Source organism: Sus scrofa, chromosome 7, assembly GCF_054392235.1.
Source record: "Sus scrofa isolate SSC_HxYL_T2T_F1_AM1 chromosome 7, Sscrofa_HxYL_maternal_Yorkshire_Landrace_v2.0, whole genome shotgun sequence".
Classification (NCBI taxonomy): Eukaryota; Metazoa; Chordata; class Mammalia; order Artiodactyla; family Suidae; genus Sus; species Sus scrofa.
The window spans coordinates 47,306,086-47,317,276 of NC_139389.1; the positions used below are offsets into that span (position 1 = coordinate 47,306,086).

At 56.5% G+C, this 11,191-nt stretch overlaps 2 long non-coding RNA genes across 5 annotated transcripts in view; both read left to right on the forward strand.

Annotated features, from left to right (window-relative positions):
- LOC106504420 (uncharacterized) overlaps nt 1-11,127 on the forward strand; it is a 44,836-nt gene extending 33,709 nt beyond the window's left edge. For 3 of the 4 annotated variants that reach the window (XR_014809206.1, XR_001297869.3, XR_014809205.1), the window contains 2 exons: nt 6,127-6,324; nt 6,956-11,127. This is a non-coding gene — a long non-coding RNA (uncharacterized LOC106504420). Of the gene's footprint in view, nt 1-6,081; nt 6,325-6,955 lie in introns of all 4 variants that reach the window. The other variant, XR_014809204.1, reaches the window with a different exon arrangement.
- LOC146401553 (uncharacterized) overlaps nt 1-11,191 on the forward strand; it is an 838,561-nt gene that overhangs the window by 784,114 nt on the left and 43,256 nt on the right. The gene's annotated exons all lie outside the window — the stretch shown is intronic.

Sequence of the window (11,191 nt, forward strand, 5' to 3'; positions counted from 1 at the left end):
GCTCATTTAATCCTCACCTCCACCCTATGGTGTAGGTATTATTGATACCGGTTTTTAAAGAAACTGAGGCTCAGAGAGGTTGGGTAACTTGCCCAAGGACACACAGCAAGAAATTGGAGATCCACAACATTTTTTTTTTTTTTTTAATGGCTGCACCAGAGTTCCCGTTGTGGCTCAGTGGTTAACGAATCTGACTAGAAACCATGAGGTTTGCGGGTTCAATCCCTGACCTTGCTCAGTGGGTTAAGGATCCGGCGTTGCCGTGAGCTATAGTGTAGGTTGCAGACACAGCTCGGATCCCGCGTTGCTGTGGCTGTGGTGTAGGCCGGTGGCTACAGCTCCGATTCGACCCCTAGCCTGGGAATCTCCATGTGCCGTGGGATCGGCCCTAGAAAAGGAAAAAAAAAAAAGGCTGCACCTGCAGCATATGGAAGTTCCCAGGCTAGGGGCAGGCCTATGCCACAACCATGGCGTCACTGGATCTGAGCTGCATCTGAGTGACCTGTGGCAATGCCAGATCCTTAACCCACTGAGAGAGGGCAGGGATTGAACCTGCATCCTCATGGATACCAGTTGGGTTCTTAACCTGCTGAGCCACAACAGGAACTCTGAGAACCATAATTTGGATGCACAAATACACTGACAGAGACAGCCACTGGGGCCTAGGCTCAAGCAGCTGACAGCTGTGTCCCTCCTCATTCTTTGCTTCCCTCTCCTCTTGCTAAAGTGGGGCCAGTTTTTTTCTTTGAAGGGTCCTGTGTGAACAAGTGACCCTTCTACTCCTCCACCCCACCTCTGCCTCAAATACACCTGTGGCTTCAGTCCCCAGGACAGGCAGCACAGAGGGCAGTGCTGGGACTGAGATAAGGGGGCTGAGGTGGCAGGCTGCAGTATTATCGGAGGTGTCACTAAGAGGGCCAACCTTGCACTGGAGAGTGAGAACCTCCTTACCTTTTTTTTTTTTTTTTTTTTTTTTTTTTTTTGTCTTTTTAGGGCTGCACCCGTGGCATATGGTGGTTCCCAGGCTAGGGGTCTAATTGGAGCTACAGCTGCCAGCCTACACCACAGCTCACGGCAATGCTTGATCCTTAATCCACTGAGTGAGGCCGGGGATCGAACCTGTGTCCTCATGGATACTAGTTGGATTCGTTTCTGCTGCGCCACGATGGGAACTTCACCTCCTTAACTTTTGTGCCCTCACTGCCTCACACAAGTTCTGGTCCTATGTCAGGTGAGGAGCTTTGCAGCTCTGCTGGGTGGGCCAAGAAGCCCCTCATTATTCCCAGGTCAGGCAGAGATTCCCTGGGGCCGGGGGTGGGGTGGTGGGAGCGGCGGCTGAGCTCTCCTTTCGGCGCCCAGATGAACAGCAGAATAATCTCAGATTGGAGTCTGATCATCTTTCCACTGTTCCCGCCCACCATTCTTCAGCATCCCCCACAGCCCCTCTACAGCATGTCCCTGTATCCTCTGAGCAGCCCCCCTCCTAGGTCTGGCCCCCACTCTCCTGCCCCTAGACAGTGAGTCTGGCTGCACAGCCTCCGGTGTGTATCCCCCCGCACCAAGGGCAGGAGGTGGGGGCATTTGGTTGGTTCCAGGGGCCTGAGTGGAGAGCCACCAGGGTATGCCCCAGGGGCAGAGGAGTCCAGCGCTGCTCTCCCGCGCCCTCTAGAGGCTCGGGGTGGCACTGAGTGAGACACCCAGGAGGGGTCCTGATTGAGGCGGGGGGGCCCTGGGTCTCCTAAGAATGTCTAGAATGTGTCCACTGTCAGACATCAGCTTCATCTAAAGCCCACTGCTGAAAGTGCCTGGCAAGGTTGGCTTGGGTAGCAAGGGGTTCAAGGTCACACATCTGAGTGTGGAGGGCCCTCCCTCCCGTGGGCACCCAGCCAGCCCAGCAGAACAGCCCCTCTCCACTTCTTGCCTCCCCCTTGGGCAGCTTCAAGGAGGCTGGAAGCTGCCGCTGCCAGCCCTAGGGGTGGGGGAGGGGTGTTTAAGGACCACTGTGGCCCTGTCCTCTGACAGTCAGGAATCCCAGAGGAGCTTTAGGTTGGGAGGGGCAGAGGGGTGTCTCCCCTGGTGGCTTTGCGAGGACAGATGTGGGAAAGTGATGGGAGAAATTTCCAACTCCTGGTTGGGTAGGCCAGACAGAGAGCGGGGAGGACAGGGGTGTGGAGAGAGCCTGGAAGGATGGGGGCAGAGTGGACAGAGGTGGGCAATCACTTCATACATCTTTCCAGGCTGGAAGCTTGGGAGCTGGGGACCTGGGCTCCCAGAAGGGATTGGGTGGCTGACCAGCTTCCTTGTAACACTCACGGGTGGCAGCTTGTCTGCTCACCCGGCCCCCATCCGGGGACCCCAGCCTGACTTCAAACTGTCCATTCTTAGGCTCAGGTAGTTGGGAAGCTTGCCCCATTCTCTTGCTCAGACTTCTTACCTGGTCCTCACTGCAGCAAAAAGGAAGGTGGAGAGAGGGAAAGAGGGACTTCCTGGGTGGGTTTTCAAGTCTCAGTTCCCTTAGGAGACCAGAGATTCCTGGCTTTGGTACAGAGGAGGAGGAATTATGGAATAACTCTCAGAACTGTCCCCCCACCCCCGCCCAAGCACCTGGCCAGGACTAGAGCAAGGATGGGTTTTCTCCTAGAGCCTTACCGGCTGCCCCCAGGGGAGCGGGAATGCTGGTACCCAGAGGGACAGCAGAACTGGCCTGAGCATTCCGCACTCTTGGGACAAAGAAGGCACCTAATCCTCAGTCCACCCTGTGGTCACCCCCAGCCTTACCCTCTCTAGGGCCTGGGCCCAGGCTGGGCAGGTGTCACTCTAATTCTCACGCAGTAGCTCTGGGCTCCCCCTGGCCAAGCTGAAGCCACAGCGGAGGTACAAGACCTCTGTTGACCTGGAGAGGGGCTGGGGATGCCCCCGGAGCAGGAAGCCCGAGGCTGAGGCTCCCTCTCTCTCCCTCCCGCTGGAGAAGGGTCTTTCTCTCCATTTCCCACAAACCCTTGCTTTGCCACTTGACAGCCTTGTCATTCCATTCCCTGGCTGCCCGGCTCTCGGCCCCACCACACCCGAGACAAATTCCTTCCTCCACTTCAGCGCCCAGACCGGAGGCCTGGGCACCCCACCCACCGCCTCTGCCAAAGAGGGGCCCGGGGAACTAACACTCTGTCCTGCGCTCTCCTGCTTTCTTTCCCCTTCTCTCTCACTCCCTGACCTTTCAGGCCACGAACGGAAGTCTCTAGATGAAACAGTCTGCTGCTGCCATTCCATAAGTACTCCCAGAGAAGGTGAGGTTGAGAGGCCTCTATGTACCTAACTCACATCCTTCTTGCTGCAGTCCTGGCCGTTCTGGTTGATGGCCATGGGCAAACCCAGGACCCAGGCTGCCGGTCAGACATGGACCGATGAGTGTTCTCACCTCCGCCTCCGGCCCACCTAGACTCCTGCGATTCTTTCCTTTTCTTTTCTTTTTAGGGCTGCACCTGCAGCATATGGAAGTTCCCAGGATAGGAGTTGAATCGGAGCTGCAGCTGCCAGCCTACGCCACAGCCACAGCAATGCAGGATCCGAGCTGCGTCTGCGACCTTCACCACAGTTCACAGCAACACCAGATCCCTGACCCACTGGGTGGGGGCCAGGGATCGAACCCGAATCCTTATGGATACTAGTTGGATTCATTTCCACTGCAGCACAACGGGAACTCCTGACTCCTGTGACCCTCAGAGCCTCTCAGAGGTGGTGCTGGAGTGGAGCTCCCCAGGCCTCCCCCCATCTCTTCCAGTCCTCCAGGCCACAGGCCCACGTGTCCACAGCTCTCATTCTTACTGCTTCCTCCCCGGCCTGGGAGCTTTGGCAGGGCTCTAGAAATCAGGCTTTGCCTTCATTCTCTAGAGGAGACGTGGAGGTCAGAGGTGGGCAGGGCCTTGCTCCAGGTCACACAGCCAGGCAGTGACAGGTCCTGGTTTGGAACTCAGATGACATGACCTCCAACCACAGCCCCCGATGCGGGTCTCCGAGGCGCTTGCTCAGGAAGCGGCGGGGCTGCATGGCAGGGACTCAGGGACACTCGGAGGGGTCTTCAAGGTAGCTCCTGCGGCGGTGCTGGCAGAGGGTGCTCAGGGGACGCCCAGCCTCTCCGCAGCTCCCGTAGGAAGGGCGCCGTGACCCAGGGCAGCTTGCCTTGAACAGCTGGATTTCTGGGAACGCTCCTCTCTCCTCCATGGGGCCGTCATGGGCGGCGGTGGTGGTGATTGTGCGTTTGTGTGTGTGTATGTGTGCATGTGTGTTTGTGTGGTTTATTAGTCCCTGCCGCCTTCAGCCTGGAGATCTGTGGGGTGATGGCGAGGAAGAGATTGGCAGATGGGTGGCGGGGAGAAGGTTGTGCCATGGGGGGAGGAGCGGCTTGCCCAGGACGATGGGCAGGGGCTGGTGAAGGGCAGACTCACCTCGCCTACCTCTGTCCTCTTTAAAGCCTCAGGTCACACCAGGGGCTTGGCAGAGGGGCTTTGGCACCCCTCACTGTGCTCTCTCTACAGTGGCCACCCCAGCACCCCTGGCACCCCATAGGCAGGGGTGCATCCCATCTCCTCAGAAATGTCCCTTCTGCAGGTTCTCCTGTAGTCCCTAGAGGGCCAGTGGGAAGTGGGGAGATCTTTCCCCCTGGCTTGTCCCCCACTGTCCAGCCTGCCCGCCAACAGTGAGTGGGAAGAGGGGAGCGGTCACCTCCCAGGGGCTCTGAGAAGCTGAGGCTTCTGAGAGGCCAGTGGGATGCTTACTTAGCCAGCAGGTCTGGCTGGGAGGTCCCTTGGGACAATGGGAACTGGCAGAAAGGAGGGGGAGAGAAGGAGGTGAGGAGGGATGAGGTATCCAAGAAAAGAGACGAGAGGGAAATGAAGATGCTCTGATTACTCATAACTTGTGATCTGGACACGGGAATTCCAGCCCAGGGCTGGCACTCGCATCGCAGTACCTGCCATCTTCCAACAGTGGCTGGAACCCGTGAGCAGTGAGGTCCCTGTCATGCGGGGTGTAGGCTGCACTTATGCACAGAGAGTAGGGGGAGTCATGCCCTGGTCCCCCCAGGAGCAAGGAGGATATGGAGGCACACAGGCCAGGGCCCCAGACAGGCCTCATTCCTGGCTAGAAACTGTACATTCCAGCCGAGAGTTGAGAGTGGACTGGGACCGGGCGGGCTTGCAGCTGGTACAGCCCGGCACGGCCACCTGATTGGTAAATAGCTGCTGTTCCAGCCCCTGAGTTCCCCATATGCCTCTCTGGCCTTCCTAGTCCCGTCCTAGGTCCCGTGGGTCTCCCCTCAAGTCAGAAACAGAGGGGCTGGCGCATGATTCAGCATAGCCCCCAGCTCTGTGTAAACTGTGCCTGGGCTGCAATGGCTGTTAAATATTTTGGCCATCACCCTCAGCTGAGGGGCTGGTGCCCCAACCATGGAGCTGCCCAACACCAGGTCTTAGGATGTGGGGAAGCTGGTAGCAGGCACAGCAGCCTAGAGCATGCCCTGTTTCACTTTTTTTTTCTCTCTTTTTTGGCTGCCCCAGAGGCGTGTGGAGTTCCCAGGCCAGGGAACAGATCTGAGCCACAGTGGATACCTAAGCTGCAGCTGCGGCAACGCAGGATCCTTAACTGACCGTGCCAGGCCAGGGATCGAACCCAAGTCCCAGTGCTCCTAAGATACTGCCGATCCCGTTGCACCACAGCTGGAACTCCTGCTTCACTCTTCTTTTTTTTGGTCATTCTAGGGCCGCACCTGCAGCACATGGAGGTTCCCAGGCCAGGGATTGAATCAGCTACAGCTGCCGACCTATACCAGAGCCACAGCAATGCCACATCTGAGCCACATCTGCAACCTGCACCACAGCTCAAGGCAACACTGTATCCTTAACCTACCGAGCGAGGCCGGGGATAGAACCTGCATCCTCATGGATACTAGTCAGGTTAGTTTCCCCTAAGCCACAGTGGGAACTCTTGCTTAACTTTTCTTGATCCTTCCAGCTGTGTTCTGGAAGGAGATGGGTCTGACTGAGTGGGCTGGCATGTGGGGAGATGTGGACATGGCCACTTTTCCAGGGGACCCCCTCGGGGCCTGGTTCACAGAAGCTGCACCCCCTGCAGAGCACTACGGAGAATGAGGGAGCACCGAGGCCCTCTACCTGGGAAGGAGGAGCACATAATGGAGCCTTGGGCCTGGAAGCTGATCCGCTCCTGATGGCAGGCACCTGGTGCCAGCACCCCACCCTGGCACTGCCTGGCTCCCCAGAGGACCAAAGCCTGATGTATCCCCAAGGTGCCTGGCTTGGTGCTGGGTCTTGAGTAAGTGCTTAAATGGCCCTTGGAGAGGTATCCTTGGCCCTGAGCTGTGAGTCAAGAGACCTGGATGGCTTTAGACAGCCCCATGGCCTCCTTCTGCTCATTCGGCAGTAAAGGGATTTTCAAGCTTCTTTAGCTGTGGCATCTTTTCTTCAAATGAAATCCCAAGGCTAACTCCAGTCAATGAAGCCAGTAAAACTGAGTGGGCTGTGTCTGTCTCCCCTCCTCCACTGCCCCCACCTCTAAGGACGCCCAAAACTCCCGGGAATCCGTCTGATGTTCTCCTGATGTGGATGCCCCTTGACTAACTGTCTGTTTCACTGATGATCTTGAGGACGTGAGGCCAGGCTGCTTCTGGAAGCCGAGGGGAGGCCCCCCCACTCTCCATGGCCTGCCCTGCTCTTCGGGGTCTGGGAAGGCAGGCAGGATGTTAGGGCCACTCCTCTCAGGGCTTTATCGTTATGAACCATCCCGGGGTGGGGGTGTGGGGGTGTGGGTCATGAGCCAGACTTCTGGCCCAGGCTCAGGGGGGTCACTGGGGGAGGAGAGAAGGGATCCTTCTAAGAGTTGGGGGCGGGGGGGCACTTTGAGTCCCTGCCTCTTTTTTTCTTTCTTTCTTTTTTTTTTTTTTTAGGACTTCCCTGAAGGAATCTACATGGCAGCCAACTCAGCGACAACCTGGTGACACTGTTGCTCTGAAGAAAGGCTAAAGCAGGAACTAAGCCAACATAGCCCCTACCCCTAGTCATCTATGGCATGTGTTGTGTGATTTACTGCTCTTTCTCTCCTTCCTTCTTTCCTTCCTTCCTGCCTTCTTTCTCCAACCCTCCCCACCCTGGCTAGGGGGATAGGATAAACCCATTTCCCTATTCCTTTCTGTTTGACTTTAGCCAAAGGACAGTAGATTTGCATTCTCTGAGAGTTTGTTTCATGCAGGGGAGTAGGCATGGGAGACACGGAAGGGAATAACAGACTCTAGGCTTTGCTTATGCTCGCTGTGTCCATGTATCTCCCTACAGCCTGGGAGGTTATCACAGTGGCTCCCATTATACAGATGAGGAAACAGGCTCAGACAGACAAAGTGACTTGCCCAAGGTCCAAGGCTTGGACCTGTGAACGAAGATTGGGTGTAGCCTGTCTGGCTTTTTCCTCTGCGTGCTATGGGGGAGGAGGGTGGAACAGGGGAGCTGGTGGGGGCGTTTCATAGGGAGGGTTCACCAAGCTGGTGTCTTTTCGAAAAGGACAGAGGTCCTGGCCACCCAGGGAAGAGAGGAAGCAGTTTTCTACCTGCTGGGATTTGAGGGGTTCCTTGGAACCACTAACACTCAGGGTTTCATGCTGGATTTCTTTGAATTAAGGATCACGCTCCCTAGGAGCCTCTAAGAACACATAGACCCCTGGAAGATGGGATGCTGTGTATCTGTGGTCTCAGCTGAAGTGTTTGATGGAACAGTTACAGAGCCTTAAAGCTTAGGGAGTGTGACCCCACGCTCTCACCCAGGAGAAGCCTGAGGTCCAGAAGAGGGGGCTGACTTGGCCAAGGTCACACAGCAGGCAGCAGATTCGACTTTTCCTCCCAGTGCGGTTTCCAATCTCCCACGCCTGTGGCAGGCAGGCAGGAGGGCCCTGGGTACCTGATGCAGATAGGAGGGGGCAGAGCTGGAGAAAAGGTCTTTCTGCTTTGAGCTCTGTCCCAGCCGAGTGGCCCTGTGCTTGTCACAGGCTGGTGTCCTCTGCTCTCCTCCTCTGGCCTACCCCAGGCAAACAACAGCAGCGCTCAGTGTTGAGCTGAACCTACCTCCGGTGTCTGCTTGTTTGTTGAAATACTCTGGCTGAGACATGCTGTCCCAGAGGGCGGGGACAGCAGTGCGGGGCTCACCCCCATGAGGGAGTGGCCTTGTCCCTGTGGGCTTTGGCTGGGGATGTTTCGGAAGAAGCCCTAATCCCCTGCTCTGCCTAGCCTCAAAGTTTTTGTCACCCTGGGGAGCCTGCGAGAACTGCATGCGCCAGCTGCGCCCTCCAGACGTCACTTCCCAGCCTGTATTCCTGCTCGGCTCAGCCGCCTAGACTCCTGCTCTTCTGTCAAGACAAGTGTCACCTCCTCCAGGAAGACTTCCCTCACTCCCAGCAATCATGTGCCCATCTCTGTTTTCAGTTTACTCTTTGGTTCTCCTCCATATAGGAAGCCCCATGGGTTTATGGGCTGAGTTTCATATTTGCTTGTGGAATGAACGTTCTGTGCCACATCCTGCAGCAGGTACCTCCTGATGTCCATTCCAGCCACTCTGACTGCTCTACCGCAGTAACTTCCTGACACTTTGTGGCTCTCTCAGGGCCTTTTTCCCCTCTTACCTTCTTGGGTAGCTGTGAGCAGCTGTCTGCAACTCTCCAAGGCAGGTATTATCACTCCTGTTTTACAGACAAGGGGAACTGTGGGTCAGAGAGGCTGAGTAACTTGCCTAAGGTCACACAGTTAAGGAGTGGCGGTATCACTTGGGTCCACTGGGAACCAGAGTCCCTGCGCTTTTCACTGCCCTACTTAGGTGTCCCCGTATCGCCTATAATATCAGCACCGTGCCTGGTGCCTAGTAGACCTTGGGAAAGATCCATAAATTGGAATAAAGCTCAGCTCCCAGGCACAGCCCAGGGTGAGAGGGAAAATGCAGCTTTAGGACCTTAGCTGCCGCCTCTGCCACCACCTTTAAAGCAGAGGGACTCCCTTCAAGACTGAGTGGGGGTGTGAACAGGGGCAGCAAGGGGCAGAACGAGGTGGGCAGGTCAGACTTTGAGGGGGAGCAAAGACCGGGGTGTCAGGAAGGGGACATGCCTGGGGCTCTCAGGGAGAAGCAATCCAGGGGGACGGCCTGATGTTCCGTGATTCAGCAGAGGCCCATGGTGGCAGGGCAGAGATGCAGCTGATGAGGCCTGGGGGTGCTGTGGATGGGAGTGGTCCATAAGACAGTGACCCTACCCTGTCCCTTCTGTCCCCTCTCCTTCTTCCCTCCCTTTTTCCTGACTGTCTCCTCTTGGGGAGTTAACTTCTTGGGCTTCCTCTGCTCTGCTCTTGTACTCCAGTTGGCATCATTATCCTTCGTTACCCCCAATCAGACCTCCAGATCCAGATGGGAATATGATACTCGCGCTGGAAAAAGAGGGCCCTCTTCCTTGCTTGTGCTTCATTTCCCCATGGCTTTATTGCAAGACCTAGTGAGAGAGAGAGAAAGTTTGACCCACAGCCAGACAGAGAATCGAGCAGAACCAACCCAATTCTCTCTCCTTCTCTTCAACAGCCTCTATCCCACAGCCCTCCCTGCGGATCCGCCCTGTGTCCTGCTAGGCGCCTGGGGCTTGGAGGATGGAAGGAGGGAGAAACTTTTCTTCCATCACAGAGAAACCACTTGGAGAAATGTTTAGACAACAGCAAACCTCAGCGACTCTCTCCTGCCTCCCTCTCCCTGCTCTGGAGGGGCCCTGCCTCTCCATCCATGGGCTTGGAGGGGACAGCCCCTGCCCGCAGAGAGAGACCGTCCCTGGGACATCAGAGGTGTTAGGACATCAGGAAAAAGTGCAACTAGTGTGCCTTGGGCCCCATCACTGCTTCCTTTGTCTGAGGCCACTGCTGGCTCCTGGCCACCTTTCATGTTCCTCTTCACCCACCCCTGCCCCCTTCTCGACTCCCCCTCACCTGGAACACCTTTCCCTTCCTCTTTGGCTCCTTGAACTGCCTCAGAGCCATAGGAGAAGGCTGTGCTGGCCATGAGGTGGGGTCCTCCGAGGGAGGCTGAGGTTGCCCCCCACCATATGATCTCTGTCTTGGCTGCTCTCTGCTCCATATGCCCCCAGCCTGGCCATGTTCCTGGGTGACCTTGGGTCCCTCTGTGCCCTTGGGACTCTCTGCAGGGACAGTCTGCTCTGATATTCCCTGACCTGATGGGAGGGGCCTGCAGAGAGAGGGTTAGGAATTAAGCTCATTGGAGGAGATCAAATCCACGGGAAGAGAAGATGCTATAGAAACACCATGTGGTCTTAAGATAGTTGACTTGTGTTCCTTGGTCTGTGTATTTCTGGCCCCCAATTTTGAAGACTCAGGTGCGTGGACCTCTCGGTGTGATGATACCCCATGAGGCTGGGTCCATAACAAGGTAGTATTGTGAAAGCTGGTGACACCTCATTGGGGGATGGGATGGGATCCAGAGTCAACCCCCCTCCCAAGTCAGCAGCAGGCCGTGGCTCTGAAATGAAGGGTGGAGATGGGAGACTCCTCTTCAGGCGGGCGATGGTGCTCAGAACCCCTCAGGCCAGGCTGCCATTCTGCTCCCTCATTTCCCTGGTTCCCTGAGCAGAGGCTACAGAAGTTGCTGGAACACACTTTGCTCAGGGTAAGGGAGAGCTCTATGGCTATTAAGTGGCGATTGATGGCCATCCTTCCTGGGAACCCCTGTGTCTTCCTCTCAACTTCAGGGTCCTTTCTCAAGACCTCCTCTTCAAGCCTCTCCAGGGGCTGAGGAAAGCTGGGATGAGAAGGGGTACAGAGGAGGGGGCCAGAGTGAGCCCAGGTGCTGAAGCCGGGCTCCTCTGTCTTGGGCTCAGCTGGCCTCGGTGCAGGAAGGAGGCCGGGGCTCCCTGCCAAGGTGCATGCGTCTTGTGCTCTGGGGGTGCTAGAGGTGGACCAGGTCCGACAGGGAGGATGTTTAGGATCTTTGCTTCCATGTTCCACGCGGCAACTTGGAGCGTGGAGACTTGGTGCAGAGGCCTGCCTGAGAGGGGGCCCTGAGCCAGCAAATAAACATTTACTAACTGTAAAAAGACCTTGTCCCTGCTGCTGGGGAGCCTGCCAGGTGGTGGAGACGAGACTGGAGGCATGAATGAT